Here is a 17,883-nt window from a genome sequence, read left to right as displayed (position 1 = left end):
AGGAAGAAAAAGTATTTTGGGGCATAGTGGAAGTGGGGATTGAAAATCAGACAACATTAACTAGCCCACACTCTTTGTTGGACTGGAAGACTTGCTTTTCAAGTCCTCTTTGCTAAAGGAGCATTTTCTTTGAAAAAAACCAAAGGCAAATAGAGAAAGGTGAAACTTAACAAAAAATTATACAAAATCATAAAAAAATCCCCTATCCAAAATCCCCAACAGCTATGTTTTCATTGGTTTTTGACCAAAACCTGTCTCAATTTTACCTGTGTTACCAGTACAGATTAATGATTTGATAGATTACTGTTTTGCCGATCAAAATTATGATCCAAACCACATCAGAATTTCAAAATCACAGCACAAAATTATGTAGGTGTCCTAATTTTGTTTCTCAGAGAAGCTAAAGGTCAAGTCAATAAAAGGTCAAGCTGACTAGTATGTATTGAGATAATATTCTTCTTAACCTGCCACAAGATCAATAATTAGTGTCATTATTCATTTCCTAGAATTAGGGAAGCTAACACCATTATTCGAATAAGAGAGTAGAAAGTATATCAACTTCCTGCCATTCTTATTTTATTAGAATTGAAAGTTTTGAATTCAAATCAGTAAATGAAAATAGCTTAATGAAATCAAACCCTAAATATTCTGTTCCTATACAGAAAGGAAATGACAAATTGAGGAATCACATTTTGGAAAGATATAGTCTTTTTTTCAGACTTTAGAATATAACATTGAAATAAACTGGGTTTTGCAATAAGTTCATCTTAGTGATCTTTAAAGTTATAAATGTGTGAGATCCTTTTTATTCCCTTAATTCCTGAACACTTCATCTCTGTTGGTATTATTTTAAAGCACTTCAGGTGGTCAGAGGAACACTATGGACCTAATTCTCCAACACTACACATTTGCAGGGGTATAAAATTATAATAGAAAAACAGTGGATTTTAAATAGTAGAACATCAGTCTTAGGAGATGCTATTCCTTTCCTGTTTGCTTTGCTTACTGTTTAAAACCCACCCCCAAGAAATTCCTTCTTTCCTAAGTCTGATTGATCCAGCTTGGTCCAAGACAGCATGCAGCCCCTCTAAGTGCTCACTGTCTCATAGCAGATTCTGAGATTTGTTTTCTGTATTGTTCACTGTGCTTCAGCTAAAGGTCACACAGAAGTGGCTCGCCTACACTTAAAAAGATTTCTCAGAAGAGCTATGTGGATCAACGCTGCCAAGGAAGACCAAGTTTTACACTGTCAAAACCTACCTTTTAATAATGCAACCTAAAATAGCCCCTCACATGGTCCTATTTACAAAGAAAGAGGCAGAGTACGAGTGTCCTGCTAGGACACATACAGGCATAGTTGCATCACATAGGCACACAACTCTTTGGGTAGTAGTTTTAACAACAGAAGGATTTATGTAATAAATTCATGTGATGCCAGAAAAATCAAAAAACTAACAAGCTTTGCAAGACTGAAGCTAAAATTCCATACCTCAGAAGGCAATCATGTATAAGACTCAAAATAACGTACAGCAGTTCTGTAGAAGATTGAAAGGGGTCTTCAGCAAAATACATTTTCTGTAGATGACAATCTGTATCGTGAGATTTAGAATAAGCAAATGTGAAATAGTGAGAGATGAAAGATGATAAATGCATTGTATTGAATACTAAAAAGAGAAATGCTCTCCCTGCAATAAAACAAGGTCATCCAGAAAAAAAGCATAGATGAGCTAAGTTAGCCTTAGGAAAGCCATTCAAATTTGGTGCTACTACCATGTAATATTTGGAAGTCTTAAGTCTTGTTTGTTTGGTGGTTTTTTTTTTTTTTTTTTACAGACTTGACAAGCATCAAGCCTTTTCACGCGAAAAATCCAAATCCACCACCCAAACACTGTCAGAAAAACAAGCAAAGGAGAGAAAGGAGAGACAGTTCAGTCTGGCAGGCTTGTGAGTGATATACAGGCTCTGACATAGCGTCACTCTGCACCAGGACTGTGGCATCTAAAATAGCAGTATCAAGAGCCAAGATTTGATTTCATGTTTGCCAGACACAAAATGGAAGTAGAATTGATATTTACTCAGACAAAACTTTGATGTTGCCAAGAAATCTCTCTAAAGTTCATTCAAATAAGATTATTAGTTTTATCCACTCAAAGTTGCTTTTACACATTTACGTAGTACTCAATTTTAATTTCAAAGTATTTGCTTTAACTACGTCCTTAATTTAGATGAAAAGGACTAAAAGAATAAAACCTAAAAATATTTCATGTTAAGCCTACAAAAATGCAGTTGTTACCACTAATGTGACAGTCTGCTGATCTGTCCAGCTCTGACTGGTCCCAGACCTACATCTGTGTGTCCAAACTCTTTTGTGATGGTAGAAATTGGTCCGTCAACAAAATTTCAATCTATCTTGTGCCCAAACACGGGATGACTATATCCTTTTCTAACCGGAATGAGAGAGTATTTCCACTTGTGGGAGCCCAGAAACCATCACCACCAATAATAATTCATATTGCACAAGACAGAAACGGAAGATTCAAACAAAAATTTGTACCAAAGGGACTTAAGAGACCACTGGGAATAATGAAATATGCCCTGCACTAAATTTACTGTAGCTAGATTTTAGTAAAGCATTTGATATAGGGATTCTGCCTTACAATTTTAATTCAAATTGGCTTGGATATGAGCAGAGTTACATGGACAATAAATTGCTTGAAAAAATCTGTAAACAAAGAGTAGTGATTAATGCCACCATATAAATCTGGAAAACTATATAGCGCAGTGATATAGAGATTAATGTTCAGCAGAAGCTCTTAATTTTCATCTGTGTTTGGACGATGGGCAGTTAGTACCATTTTTTTATATATGCATGCATCTATAATAAATATGTGTACTCACAGACACAGGACAGCAAATTCACTAGTAAGAAATCTGTAATATAGAGGTCCAGAAGGCAAGCAAGGGCAATACTGAAGATTATCATAGACACAAATTTCCAATTCTGTGTGAGAGGAAGAGGCACAACACCCTGGGGAATGCTCATGCTTAGGGGATACACGACCCAGCAAACCAGGGAAGACTGGCCACAATGCTCCTGGAAGATCACATTCAGTTCTGTACACCTTAGGATCCAATACAGACAAATTAGTAGTAATTCAGAGAGGAGGAAAAATCCTGCTGCCTAATGGTACTAATATCTAGGCCACAATTCTGCTCAAGTCAATGACAGGCACCTACATACCTTTGAGGATCAGGCCCTCAATCTCATGTAGAAGGATTTTCTTATGAAGAAAGATTAAAAGGTCTAAATATGAACAGCTCAGCTAAGCTCTGACTAAAGGGAGATGTGATAACTGCCTATAAATATTTGAAGGGTATAAACATTAAGAAGGGTGATGAATTATTTAGATTGGTACAAGGGATATAACGAGGAGTAATGGGATGAAATTAAGAAAGTGAAAATTTAGGCTGCTCTCTGACAGCGAGGTATATTTCATCTGTGAAATAATTTACACTGAACATCATGAAAAACTTCTTCCATGCTAGATGTATTAACCTGTTATAGTCTTCCAGCAGTAATGGCAGAAATCCCATGTTTTGGGGGCGGCTAAATTTAGATGAAAAAAAAGTATAAGAAAATGAGTAGAGGATTGCCTTGCATTGGCCAGGAGGCTCTCTGGATAACTAATAAACCTTTTTCTCTACTTCAACCTCTCGGGCTCCTGTTCACTTTTCTTTGCAAGGACACACATCATTTCCAGAATCATCTCTGTAACTCAGTAAGAGAGATTGTACAATCTTGGGAATTGGGTACAATTTGCTTAAGAAGGAAGGAATAATACTCACACCTTTAATTATTAGTGTACAGCAAGTACAAGGTAAAACAACGAGTGTCCTGAGGGAAGCACTCCAGCATTTTCAAGTAGCATTAGGACAAACTAACAATGAAGATACGGGGCTTGGTGGGACGTAAAAGGTCTAGCTAGAAAATGAACTTGTGCGTCTCAGAAATACCACTGAAGATGCAATCTCTTTCCTCTGAGGTCATCATAGAAAATTTTGCACTTTCACCAGTTGTTTGGTATCTGTTCAAGCCTAAGTGGAATCTAGTTAGAGCACAGTCTTGTCCAGTCACAAAATAGTGCAGTTGTGGAAAAGAGGGACTGCACTACCCAAAGAATTTCAGTGGAACTGCAGAAAAAGCGCTTCAAAGTCTAAATAGAGCATTCTTTAATCTCTGCTAGCAGTACTCAGGTAGTACTGCAGTTTATTTTCATTCTCTTTACAATGGATTCAGCATCATTATTTGCTAAATCAAACTTCGAAAAGAATTCAGCAAATAGGACCTCAGAAGACAGTAATTTATCATTATGCTGTTTAAAAAGCACAACACAAGAAGGCTGGTATCTTAGGAACACGTGAAGGGAAAGATACAAAGAGATCCTGGGTGAAGAATCACAGTCTGTGTTCGATTGGTTTGGCAAAGTTTTGATAGTGGCATGAGGCTACAGGGTTGGCTTCTAGAAGTAACTCTAAGAACTTCCCCCACATCCAACAGAGCCAATGCAAACTCCAAAATGAACCAGCTGTTGGTCAAGGCCATCAATGGGATGTAGCACCTTTGGGATTACATAGTTTAGAAGGTGAAAAAATCCTGCACAACAGCATCTGCAGCCAAAGAAGAGAGGGCTAAGACTATGTGAGAGAAGTAGCTTTGCAGACATAAAGGTCAGTGAAGGAGGAGGAGAAGATGCTCCAGGTGCATGAGCAGAGATTTCCCAGCATCCTGTGTGAACCATGGTGAGGGAGCTGTGCCCCTGCAGCCCATGAGGGCTGGTGGTGGAGCAGAGATCCACCTGGAGGCCATGAAGGAGCTCATACCAGAAGAGGTGGACGCCCAAAGGAGGCTGTGAGAAGCCCACAGAGGTGCAGGATACTGGCAGGACATGTGGATCTGTGTAGACAGGAGCCTACACTGCATCAGTTTTGCTGGCAGAAGTCGCAACCTCACGAGGGTCGCATCCTGGAGTAGGCTGTGCCTCAAGGACCACCCCCTGTGGAAGGGCCCCACACCAGAGCAGCTTGTGAAGAACTGAGCCAATGGAAGGACTCACACAGGCGAAGTTCATGGAGAACTGTCTCCTAAGGGAAGGAAGATCTCACTGGATTAGAGGAAGAGTGTGAGGAATTCTCTCCCTGAAGAAGGAGTTAAGGCAACGTGTGATGACTTACCACAATGCCCATTCCTCATCCCCCTGTGCCAGCTGATGGGGAGGAGACAGTTAAGCCCAGGAAGAAGGGAAGGGTGGGGAAAAAGGTGTTCTTAAGTTTTGATTTTATTTCTCATTGTCTTACTCTGATTTTATTGGCAATAAATTGAACTATTTTCCCCAAGTCAAGTCTGTTTTTAACCTGGCCCATAATGGGTGAGTAATCTCTCCCTGTCCCTATCTTGACACATGAACCTTCCCTCCTCTATCCAGCTAAATGATAGAGCAACTTTGGTGGGCATCTGTCACTCAGTCAGGGTCAATCTGCCCCAGAGAGATGGGAAGAATATTTAGCTATTTGAATTTGACTGTTGGAGAAAAAAATAGTTCTACTTTTAATTAACTCCATTGTTTTTTATAGCCAACTAAAATGGAAGGCAGTAACAGCATATCTCAAGAATTCATCTTTAAGAAACAGATCCTGAAATTTTAAAGTTCTTAATAGGCTAGAACTTGCACTGTAAAAGACAGGGAATGATAGCAGAAGCATATCTCACACCAACTTATGTTAGTGCGCTGGCATACTAAAAAGGGACACCTGGGTGTGTGTATGAACTAAAGTGTGTGTATGAACTAATTTTTAATCCATTCTTTAAATACAGAATTTTCAAGACAACTGTTCAAAGAAACTTTAAAAAAAATTTTCAAATAAATTTTATGAAGACTGGCATGAATTTCTAACAAGGAAAACGGTCCCAGATAAGGTTTTTTTCCTTATTAGAGACTAGCAGTAGAACTCAAATGACCCAAATTGCATTTTATAACTTCAAGTGCTGCCTACTAAGTTGCAAATGTACCTTTATTTACCAAATTAATTGCTGACCAGGCTAGATATTTGTCACTTTCTGATATCTGGCAAACACAAGGCAGCAGTGCTACAGTTTAGGACCGTAGCCAGTACTCCAATCTAATTAATCCTGACCATACCATAAGTAGCAGCTTGCCTTTCAACTCTGCTCTTGGACAGGTAGTAAAAAAATTTTGTACTTTCCTCCTCACTCTAAAGAACTTGTGGGTCACAGCAACTTATTAAATAAAAGTTTTTATTTCATAGAATTTCAAGGAAGCATGTTGAAGAAGACACATTTGAAAATAATGCCATAGCATTTAGTTAAGATCCTATACTGCAGGAAGAAAAGCAAGCAAACCAGATAAGATTTTCCCCCAGACAATGGACACAGATACAGTAGTTTTTGTTCATTCTACAGTAGTCACTCATAGCCTAGGGATTTCACACAGTATTTTTGTATTCAGCTACATATGCATTTAAGTATTGGTTTCAACAACACTTGTATGAAAAAAACCATGCCCGATTCATATTTATACATTCCCAGAAAAGTCAATGAGTCAAATTTCACCCTCAGTTGTATCTTCATTAATCCAGAGAACTTAATTGGTCTCAGTGGCTTTGCTTCAGAGCATGGAATGCACCTAAGCATAACTTCACAGCATATAAATTAGGACGGAACATGTGTCCTGCAGTAAACAGTGAAATAGAGTCTTTAGATCAATTTTATGACAGCCTTGCATGCTTACTTTATGACTTCAAAGCTTGAGAAACCAACAACTAAGCTCAGAAGATTTTCTTGATTTTCAACCTACATTCCACAGGAACAAACCAACCACAAACCATTCATGCCAAAACAGAAGAACAGCTAATGCTTTATTCTAAGTGTAGACTACAGAAAGTAGGGCTAGAAATGACCTTAAGTTCCTGTCCTGTTCAACTCCTCCTCTGAGACAGTCTACTTTATATAAATCCATCATACAGACCTCTAATACAAGTTAAAAAAACATCTGATAATTGAAATTACAACCTTGTTAAATAGAATCAATTTCAGTGTTGGAACTGTCCTTCCTGTTAGAAATTACTTAAGCCCAAATCCACAAAAGGATTCTATATTTAGCAGTAGGATTAAAGTGGGATTTAACAGTCCAGAACTGAAGACCCCGTATTACCTGCCTTGCTGTCACCAACTTTAACAGGTACAACTCTTCTTCACGTCAAAGTTCCCCAGACCTAAGAGCTGCATTTGCATGTACATAGAATTACATTTTTGGCAAGACTGAGTGACTCCATATCTGGTTCATTTTTTCACTGTCCTGGAGTCAATCAAGAGGAAAGGCACATGGAGGAAGGAGGGATTCAGTCTAGAGCACATGGCCTTTGCAAAACGATTGGATCAATTCTTGCAAACCTACAGCGCCGACTGCCACCTTCCTTCAAAATGGAAACAACAGAGGGAAGAGAAGAAAGCAGAACCCTTCAGTATGGCCTCTCTTTCTACTTCAATCAATAGCTAAGGCACTCCAAAAATCGTAGTTATGGAGATTCATTTGCAGTTTCATTCTTTCAATTTGAAAAAGCGCTCACCCACCAAGGTGGTTAATTCCAATGCTGTTCATCTACTTCCACTCAACAGGCTGGACAATGTGCATAATCAAAGTTTTTTTAAAACTTAACTCTAACATAAATGATAAAATAAAAAATCTATTAAAAGACCATTTTATAGATCATTAGAAAGGTTATTTGAGTCACAAAGGGCCTAGAAACTGCCTGTGGGACCTGTCTGCAACACACTTCACCTTTGAGACATGCAACAAATATTCACAGAACAAGGTAGTGACTGAAATGAGCACTCAGAGAGAATAGATCTTCTGCGGACCCCAGAATCTAAAGATATTGTTAGCAAACTATAATGACCCAGAATAATTTACAGTCAAGTTATTAGGACTCTTTTAAGAGAATAGGACATGGGTTTGTGACCCCAAGGGATGCCATGACTCTGAACTTTCACCTTCCCCACCCATACTGCTGAGTGATCTTTCCTTCAAGTACAGAGGACAGGACCTCAAATTACTTTTCAGCCTCTGCTTGTGGGGAAGTTATTGTTGTTTTGGCTTGGAGTTTTCAAGTTTTCTCATTGGTTTCTGGGGTGGTTTTTTGGTTTGCTTTCTTGTCTTGGTTTTGTTTTGTTTTTGGTTTTTTGAGGGGAAGTTTTTTGAAAGGAGTGACTTTTGCTCTACTGAATTTCCATTACTCTTCCAAAAGGCACTTATTTATCAGTACCAATTCTGCACAGTGAATTCCAAAAATGGTAAAGAAGTTATTCATAAACAAAGAATAACACGTTGAATTTCTGTCCCAGTATTTTGTTTTTTGTATAAAACAAAATTGTTGCAGGCACATAGCCTCTAGAGCATACAAGCTTTTGCTAAGGTTGTAGATTCCCCTGCAGCAGTCAAACACCTAAAACAGTGTTACAGCGCACAGCGCTATACAGACTTCTTGCTCTGTGCATCAGTCAAGTCTGTGCACTGTATGCTCTATTGTAATGCAAGTTTCAAAAATTAAACACAACCAAGAAAAATTCTACACAACTTAATTATTAAGAAAGATAAATCAGAAAGTTGATTTTGTATGTAAAAGAGAATGCTAGTATTGAAAAGAAAAAACAAAAATAATTCTGGAACTCACAATTTATATGAGACCATGCCTAGCAGCTCACCCGAGGTGAGGGTGGGAGTGTTTCAACACAGAGCACCAATTTCATCCATATTATCTTTAAAGATATAAGCACCATGTGAGAATTAGCACCATAAACAGCAAAATCATAATAGGCACTTCTGCAAAATGTTATGGACCCAAATCACACACAGAGATGACACATTTATAATATCTATTAGGCAGAAAAGTGCAGGTTTCAGATAGTCCACTGTGTGTGCTCTTGTTATGTTCTGCTTCCTAGAAATTTTTCAGTTTCACCCACAAATAAAATCACACTCTCCTACTGTTTCTTAGAGGCTACAGAGATCAGCAAAAAAAGGTGTTTATCTTAATATGTTTATCTTGATTTCAGATGCCATAATTTTCTCACGTAATTTTTAAATACCAGATACAAGTTGCTCCCTTTAGATAGCAAGTTTGACATCAATGCATAATTATATTTTCTATTTTACTTTGTGCAAACCTCTGTTAACAATATTAGATATGAATTTCATGCTTTAATAATGACTACTATGCAAAATCAACACTCAATCAGTCTAGACCAAAAAATAAAAATTAAAATAACCAGATGAAATATTTCTCTGTTCTACAGAAAGTTATCATTATAACAGTGGGAGAAGGAAAAAAAAAAAAAAAGAAAAAAGAAAAGAAAAGAAAAAAAAAAAAAAAAAAAAAAAAAAAAAAAAAAAAAAAAAAAAAAAAAAAAAAAACAAAAAAAAAAAAGAAAAAGAAAGCCTTTGCCATAGCTCTACAATGCAAGAATAGTAGGAGCTGTATCTAAACCTCACAAACAACCTTAGTTTTTAAAAGAAATCAAACCAAAATAAAAAGCTTCAGTTTTGATTGCAGCTAACACTTGAGTCAGTCAGTGGACAAGATGATCAATACATCTTCACACAACAGAAAGTGTTTTCTTTCTTATTCGCTTTTTCATAAGTTACAAGGATGCATCAGCTTGGGGGAATCACTACAGCTACTAAGTGATTAATAAAAGAAAACCAACTGAAAAAAATCACTATTCACTGAACAGGGCAACCATGGATGGATACGACCAGTTGGGTGCCTGTCAACTGCCCAGCAGTGTACTGGGCTTATGCTCAGCTAAGGAAGTGAAATGAAAAACAATTCAAATTCTCCATCCAGAAACTTTCACTTCTCAAGAACACCATGCTTGCTCTCTCAGAAACTTTTATGGTAAGGCACTGGGAGAACTCATACTTTATCAGATCTTTATATAGATGCTGGTTTTCTGGAAGGAGGATACACTGAAGCATTAGGTTTTTTATACCAACTCTGCACAGGCAGCAGCAGAATGAGCTGAGTAGCCATCAGCATTAAAGACAAATCCTAGAGGTGCACCTGACCCATGAAATATCTCACCCCGGGAAGAAAACAAAGCTGCGAGCAAAACACTGACCTGGCACCTGGAGACTTAGAGTAACCAGATCCCAACTCTGCCCTAATCTCACTGAGAGAATTTACTTAGCTCAATGGCATCAGCTTTGCCCTCTTTCCTCACCTCTGTGGGAATAACAGCAATCGCTAATTACCTGCAAAAGATAGAGTGAAACAAAAGAGCTAAAAACTACCTTTTAAACACAGGATTAAAGTAAAGGGCAACACAGCTTGAAGACCCATGTAGCAAATTAGACATACATTTTACCTGGACAATTGCTTTTGATTTCGGCAGAGACTAAGTTTGCCAATTAAAAATGAACCAACAAAAAGAAACGTTTCTAACTTTTTATCACTGTCAAGAAAACCATCCTGACATAAAAACAAAGCACTCTAGTCTGTTCCCAGCATTTCCAGCAGGGGTGCTCCAGGACTTGTCTTGCTGTTCAGATGTTTCTGAAGCCACCAAGTAGAGAGCACTTGGGGTTTTACCACTTGCAGCCAGTGTTTTCCAGACCACCCAAGAGCAAGGAATCCAGTGGTGTTCAAACAGGGCTGACACTGTAGTTTGAGGAAGCTCCCTGCTGAGCAGGCGTAAGGAACACTGAGCACTTAAAGGGACAGAAAAACGCACTTGAATATGAGGAGGAGGTAAAACTGGAGCTGTCCTCATCACATTCGGGCACAAACTGACAACTATTTGTAGCTACCCACTCAGCAGCAGATGGCTTGGAAGCAGATGGGTGTTGAGACTGGAAAATACCTTGTGTGTATAACCCAAAACAGGGCATTTGGTGGATATATCCAGTTCATGACTGTCATGAAGACCTCAATGTCCTTTCCCAGAAGCCTGTAGTGAAAGGAGGGGTTTCTCATCTAAACGCAGCTTCTGACTACTGCCAACACCACTATCTCCTAGCAGTTCACAACTATGAAGTACATGGCACTTTTCCAAGACATGCACATCAGAGTTAAGAGTCACTGGTTTTACAGAAGGAAGGAGAATTCGAGAAAAGGGAAGAAATTAAGAATATTAAAAATACAAGAGGAGAGAACAAACTTGACATGGATTAGAGAGAGAAATGCACAGGCTGGGAAGAAGAAACCGGTTGAGAAGACAGATATGAGGGAGTAAAGTCAGGATTGGGAAACCTATAAATGTACTTAGCAGAAAAAGAAAAAGGAAAATGGAATCATTCCAAATGAATTAAAATACTTCAAAAATCAATTGAGAATGAGGGGCCTGCTGAGCTACATTCATCAAATATTAGGCCCATTTCACCACTCTCTGTCAAATTTATTCAACAAATGCAATTTGCTGCCACAGCTGGTCAAGTACTCTCCAGCAAACATACTGTTAAAAAATAATTCAAAAGTAATTCAATAGTCCATCCAGTTGTTATTTACCCAATTATATCATCTGTTCCAAAAGGAAGCTGCATTGTTATTAAATTTGTTAACTGGAATGAGTGTTGTGACAAAGAGAGGTTAGCCCTTTGTAGCTGATGTACATATGGCTCCTATCCATAGGAAAAAGAGAAGGAAACTGGCAGCACTACAATTAACTACCCTACCCAGCAAAGAGAACATAATCAAGTTTTTTCATTCTTTATAATATGCAGGCATAGGTGATTTTCCTATGGTGTAGTAAGAATAGTCCTTTGCGTAGTAAGTGTCAACTTCTGACATCCAGATTACAGCAATCAAACTCCTTTGGTGTTAAATTCAAAGTTCCAGTTACCAGCAGGAAATTTACTTCTAGTCTGTTTAAATACACTGGTGCTTTGTAAGATTATCATGTTCCTTGTTACTGGAAGGGCATGTGATAAGGTAACTTGCACCTCAGTACATATTGAAATCAATTTTCACTTCTGTTATAGGCAGCATGTTTTCTCCATGTATCATGTTTTGCATCCCAAAATATATAAGGAATGAAGTATGAGTTCCTAATATGTTTTGTTCAGGGAACATTATCACTTCTCTAAAATGGACTGTGTTAAAAACTGAAGATATACATTAAAATAAAGTTTGGATGCAGAGTAAACAATCAAATATTAGGGAAACATCACATTTAGTGCTGTACGTGTGACCTTACTTTAGACCTCTGGTGTACATATGAACAATACAATCTTTAAAATGCAATTGCATAGGAAGTTTCCACACGACCCTTCCTTCAATCACTGCACAAGCTTGATGTTGCTCTGGGACTAAATTAGCTATTCAATATTTCTTTTCATCCTCTTCATTCAACATGTAGCCTCACCTTATTTACTGCATAACATCCATTCCCTGCTCTGAATACCTAATTATTAATTTTCTCATGGGCTTTTGTGTGGCACTCATCACTATGGTATCTGATGTTTCACAAATATTAATGAATTTATCTTCCAGGCCTGTGAGACAAGTTAATAATACTTTCCTCACCTTGCAGCTGATGAAAGGGGAACAAAGACCTTGGGAATTACCTGTGACCAGAGAGGGAAGTGGGGAGCCAAACTTAGGGCTACAGGTACCCAGATTTGCAAAGCAAGACCTCATTCTGGCAGACTTCATTTTCTTGCTGGCAGAAGGACTCACAGACCATGCCTTACCTCAGTCACAGCTGCCTGTGCTCAGCACCCACCCAGGGCAGTCATCCACAGCTGCAGCTGGCCCAGGGAACACACTGCCCAGCTATCAGCTCCTGTAGCCCTTCCCACATCTCCACACGCCTAACTTAAAAGCACCTGCTTGTCTCCTGCTAACTTATTTTGTTGTGTTAGATTGAAACTACAGTCCAAAACTGCTGAGAGAAAAACTGGGAGAGCAATTTATCACTAGACAGCAGTAAATCTCTGGGGCCCTCCATTTGTTATATGGGTTCACTGAAATGTCTGATTCTGGATCCAGATCCTCAGCGACTCCTGCTTCCAATAATGAAAGTCACTATGCTAATTCTCCACCTGCTGCCTGGCAGAATTAGAAATGGATTCCCATAGCTTCCTTGCAACTGGTACCTCCAGACAAATACAGCTGGGGGCAAGGAGAAAGAAAGTGGATGTACATTTATTTGGGGAACTGAGACAGTAGGTGAGGAAAGTCTCAATTTACACGTGCAAATTCAGCGTTAAAGTTATCTTCATGGTTATTTTTGTCATTTTTCTAGCCAGAAAACTGCTGCTAGAAAAACAAAGCGAAAATCCAAGTATTAAACAATCTTCCAGTGATCAGTCTAATGCCAAAGGTGATTTTTATTGGTTTGAAGATTTCCAACCGCCCCCACCCCCCACCCCCCCCAAAATGCTATTATTACATCCCATTGAATGTATCTATCGTATACAAAAGAATTGACTCTTAACCCTGCCTCCGAGCAGTCTGGACTAATTTAAAACTTTGCAGGACAGATTTTCAGAATAAAACTCTCCTGCCTTCCCTGCTTTAGCATCATAAAGCATCATAAAGGTGAGTTTAACTATGCAGATAAGATCTTTGAAGTTTCAAATAACTTTTATGTGCCACTCAGAGAGCATTGCTGTTACAAGGGAAAGAAGGTGAGCACATTAGGACCCACATTGACTCCAGCAACCTCACCTACCAGCAAGATAATTTTTCACAGAGGAGAATTTTTCCAAATGACAAATAACTCATTCTTGACTACCTCAAATGGATCTAAATGACCAGAGCACCCTAAAATTATTAGAATGCCTGTGATGAATCTTGCAACAAGCATATACAGATACTCCAGCACATGCAGAGACCATAGATGTATTCCATGGAGGCAAAGCAACAAAGACAACACAAATCACTGGGCAAAACAAACAAAACCCAACACACAGAGCTGAAACTAGCAATTCTTCCTCTAGCAAAAGCTTAGCTGATTTCTACACTCTCAAGTTTACTGTCTCACGGAGGACAGAATGAAATCTTGAGAATCGGTCCTTCTGATAAACAGCTCAGCTTTCCATCAGTCTGACACAAAGTGCAATCTCTGCTCTAAGAAGCTAAAATGCTCTGTGATGGAGAGACAGGAGGAGATGCATCACCCAAGTAGTGATGGCTGGAGACAATTTTCTAAGAGACCCAGAGAAGGTATTACGTCTTCACAGAGTGCTGGAAAGCATTTCTTTCAACAACCATACAGAGGCTCCCACCGTATTTTTGTCTCCCCCAGGGAAATCCTGTGTGTGCATAGCCATGTATTTTCCTTATACAGGCATGCCCATGAGGAGCACTGCTGATCCTCCAGGGAGACTCCTTCCCCTCTGTGCCCCAGCAGACACATTTCAGTCATCCTTTCACAGTAGCAAGGGTGGGATGGTGACTTGATAGCTCTCTGAGTCAGCTCTCAGCAACCCAGGGAGCAAGGCCACGTTAAGACCAGAAGCATGTGTGAGCTGCATGAGCTGGGCTTTGAAACTGCATCAAAGCACATGGCTGTCAGCATCAAAGATTTCAGCAGGTACACCATTCACCAGATCAGACCTGGAGCATTTCTTCCTCGCTTTCACTCAGAGCATTCCAGTGCCTGGCAGTAGGGTCCCTCAATCCCCTTACTTGAAGCTGTAGAGTTTTTTTACAGCAGTTTCATTCATGAAGTCATAGAGACCTACATCTTTTATTTTACCTAGAGATATGTTTTCTATCAAAACAATTTGGGTAATTAGAGAGCCTTATTTTCCCCCAGTCAAGAATTAATTTTCTCTCTCATTTCGCAGCTTCATCTCCACCTACTATCTTGAATGTCTTTCCAGGTCGGCTCTCACATAGCTCCAACAATTTCTATTCTACTTGTTTAGGAAAATCAGCAAATAGCATTCAGCCAGCTTACTCATGCTACTTTACAGCTTGCTATGGTCACTCATTCTCAGCTGAACTGTGTATTTAAGATAAACACAAGGTAGATGCTGTCACTTCAAGCTCAGAGTCACTCAAAAAATTAACTGGATCTGCTACTCTTCTTTCAAAGCAAGTACTTTGCAGAAGAGCTCCACCAGCAGCACTCTGTCCTCCTTTATTCCCATGACCAGGGAGGCAAACACACCTTTAGGTCCAGGAATTTTTTTGTTTTTAATTATTATTGCAACCAAAAAAAATCTCATCTCTACAACAAAAATTTCTTTTAAATATCCCCTCTTGTTGCTAAATACGTAGCTAGCCTCTCATCCATCCAATCCCACTTCCCCACTATTCTAGTGGAGGAGGGGCATGACTGCCAGGTTTCTCTACTCTTCCATGAGGAAGGTCATAGAAGCTCCTGCGTCCCTCATTGCTACCTTTCTTCTCCCCATTAAAAACAAGAAGAAAAGAAGGCAAGCTCCTTTCAACTTTCCCACTGCCCCACACACAAACAAAATATAATTTTACTTTTTAACCATGTTTTTGTATGGCGTAGAAAAACAATATCAGTTATGGATGACCCAAGCACAGCAGCCATCAGGTTTCATTATACTGAAATGCCATATCGGCTTCTCAGTTGGGATCTTACATTGCTTTTCCTCACAAAACAGAAAAAAAGTTTGCTAGCTGTTGCCCATGTAGACATGCTAGAACTTCTTTTCTTGCAGCAAACAGGCATCTATTTCTCTCCTCGGAAAGTTTCTAATTGAAAGTTAGGTTTCTCTCTCTTTTCCTTTCGAAAGCACCATAAATTATAAATGACTAGTCATTCATTGTCTCTAATGCACAAACCCAAATATGCTTTCTCCAGTTTTTTCAACTTTGCTGTCAGAGGGACTTTTTATGTTTGGGTTGGGAAGAGACAGGCTGCTCAAGAAGTCTGATGAAACCCCAAGACTGAAAATTCTATGTCCCTTAGCTACAGAAGGTGCATTCTGAAGGCAGCTGCAATGCAATCAAAGTCACCACACAGTGTGGGCTCCCTCAAATAACATTCTCAGTGCCATGGTGGAGGTTTTTTGAGCACAAGGTAACATCATATTTATGCTAGCTCTGTCCTGGGCTGTCAATCATTTCAGACTGCATTGAATTGAATGTAACATCTGCAATATGGTGTTTACAGTTCTCCAGTGAAGGTATCGATGAGACAGCCAGTGCATTTCACTCAGTAGAACATTAGGCTCTCCTTGACCTATGCTGGGGATTTGAAAGAGCTGACTGACTACACTTTGGTCATTAAGAACTTGGATTTGTACCATACTAAGCATCCTATCACCAAGAAATTAAAGGCTTCAGCTTCTAATTTTAAAAAGAAAAAACAGGAAAAAAATGATAGAAAATGCATGGTATCATCAGAGTTTGGATCCTGAAACCACTGCCAAATGAAAAATCTTACCCCCACATGCTGAAATGAAGTAGTTGATTATAGAAAGCTCTCTCCCAGCTCTACATCATTGTTGTCTCAGCAAGACTCAGTAGGTACTAATAAGTAACATACAGCCTTTTCCTCTGGATTCAAACCAAGAAGCAACAGTGGATGTAAATACGTGACAGAAATGACCAGTCAGTGGGTGTTCAGTGAGGAAAAACATTCCTAACTGCAGATGGCTCATCTTACACCTCCTCACTATGCGACACTGAACTGGCAGTCCTACAAGAATATTCTTGGTCAGGGGATTTCATCACCTCTGTGTCTGGCAGAGATCAGAGTAATGAGCAACACAGGCAGAGGAGCTTCGGGAGTCACATCCCCTCTGGTGCCTCAGCCTCAGGACTCCTCTCATCCATTCATTCTCACACAGTCTGCTTACAAACATTTTTCCTGACATGGTACAGAAGGGATGCTCCCTACTGCCCTGTCTCTCCTGGACTCACACTTGAAGCATGCACCTTCTCCCATATCCTCTATTACAATTCAAAACTAAGAGGTGGGGTTGCACTCTCCTCCCTGGTAGCAGCACCCCAAGGCTCCTTGCCCACACACCATCCTTCAGTGCTCTTCATATTCAGACTTGTGAATATTTCTCTATGCACCATCACACGGCATCCACAAACTCCTTTGAACCGAAATCAAGGACTAGGAACCCACCATCTGGGGTGAAGGAGATTCCTTTTCCCTCTGTTTTATATCCCTCATTTTCTTCCTTTTTGTGCTATCCCTTCTCCTGCCTGCCCAGGTGTCTCCCGCTCCATATCAGGCCTTCTCCCTTACCCTCTTGTTCTGTGAAGAAGTTGCTCAAAATATCCCTGACATGTGACAAAATAACAACTTTGCCAGGCTGGGGTGGGCTTACACTCAACACATTTTATATGGTGCTTATGAATATGTTAAAATTATTTGTAGTGTAGTTACAACAACTACAGTAGTTGCACATTGTCAGCTCTCAGATCCCTGGCAGAGATGGGACCTAAAGCCTTGAATTGGCAAGCATCACTACTTTCACTTAACAGATGGCAAAACCTAAGCTACAACTTGCCTGAATTTGAATGGTTTTTAAAGAAACGGGGGAAAAAAATCCAAACAAAAAAAAGCAGATTTTTTTTTTTTTTAAAAAAATTTACATGTTTCTTACTTTCCTTTCTTATAAGCACCCGTTTGTCTCTAGGTAAGATGTGGATTCTGCCATAGCAGCAAACATACTACTACCAGAAAAACCTGAGAACAAGTTACAGTTCCCACTGTATGTACTCCTGCCAAATCAGCATCCAAAGACCAGACGCTCCCTGCTTTCAGACCATCTCCTTGCTTTAGGTTAAAGTCAGCTTACTAGACTAAAACTGTCCAAGTTAACATGTCATCTGCTATAGAGGGTAGCCAAGCCCTCTTGCACCATC

Source organism: Sylvia atricapilla, chromosome 3, assembly GCF_009819655.1.
Source record: "Sylvia atricapilla isolate bSylAtr1 chromosome 3, bSylAtr1.pri, whole genome shotgun sequence".
Classification (NCBI taxonomy): domain Eukaryota; kingdom Metazoa; phylum Chordata; class Aves; order Passeriformes; family Sylviidae; genus Sylvia; species Sylvia atricapilla.
This window is presented reverse-complemented; position numbering follows the sequence as displayed.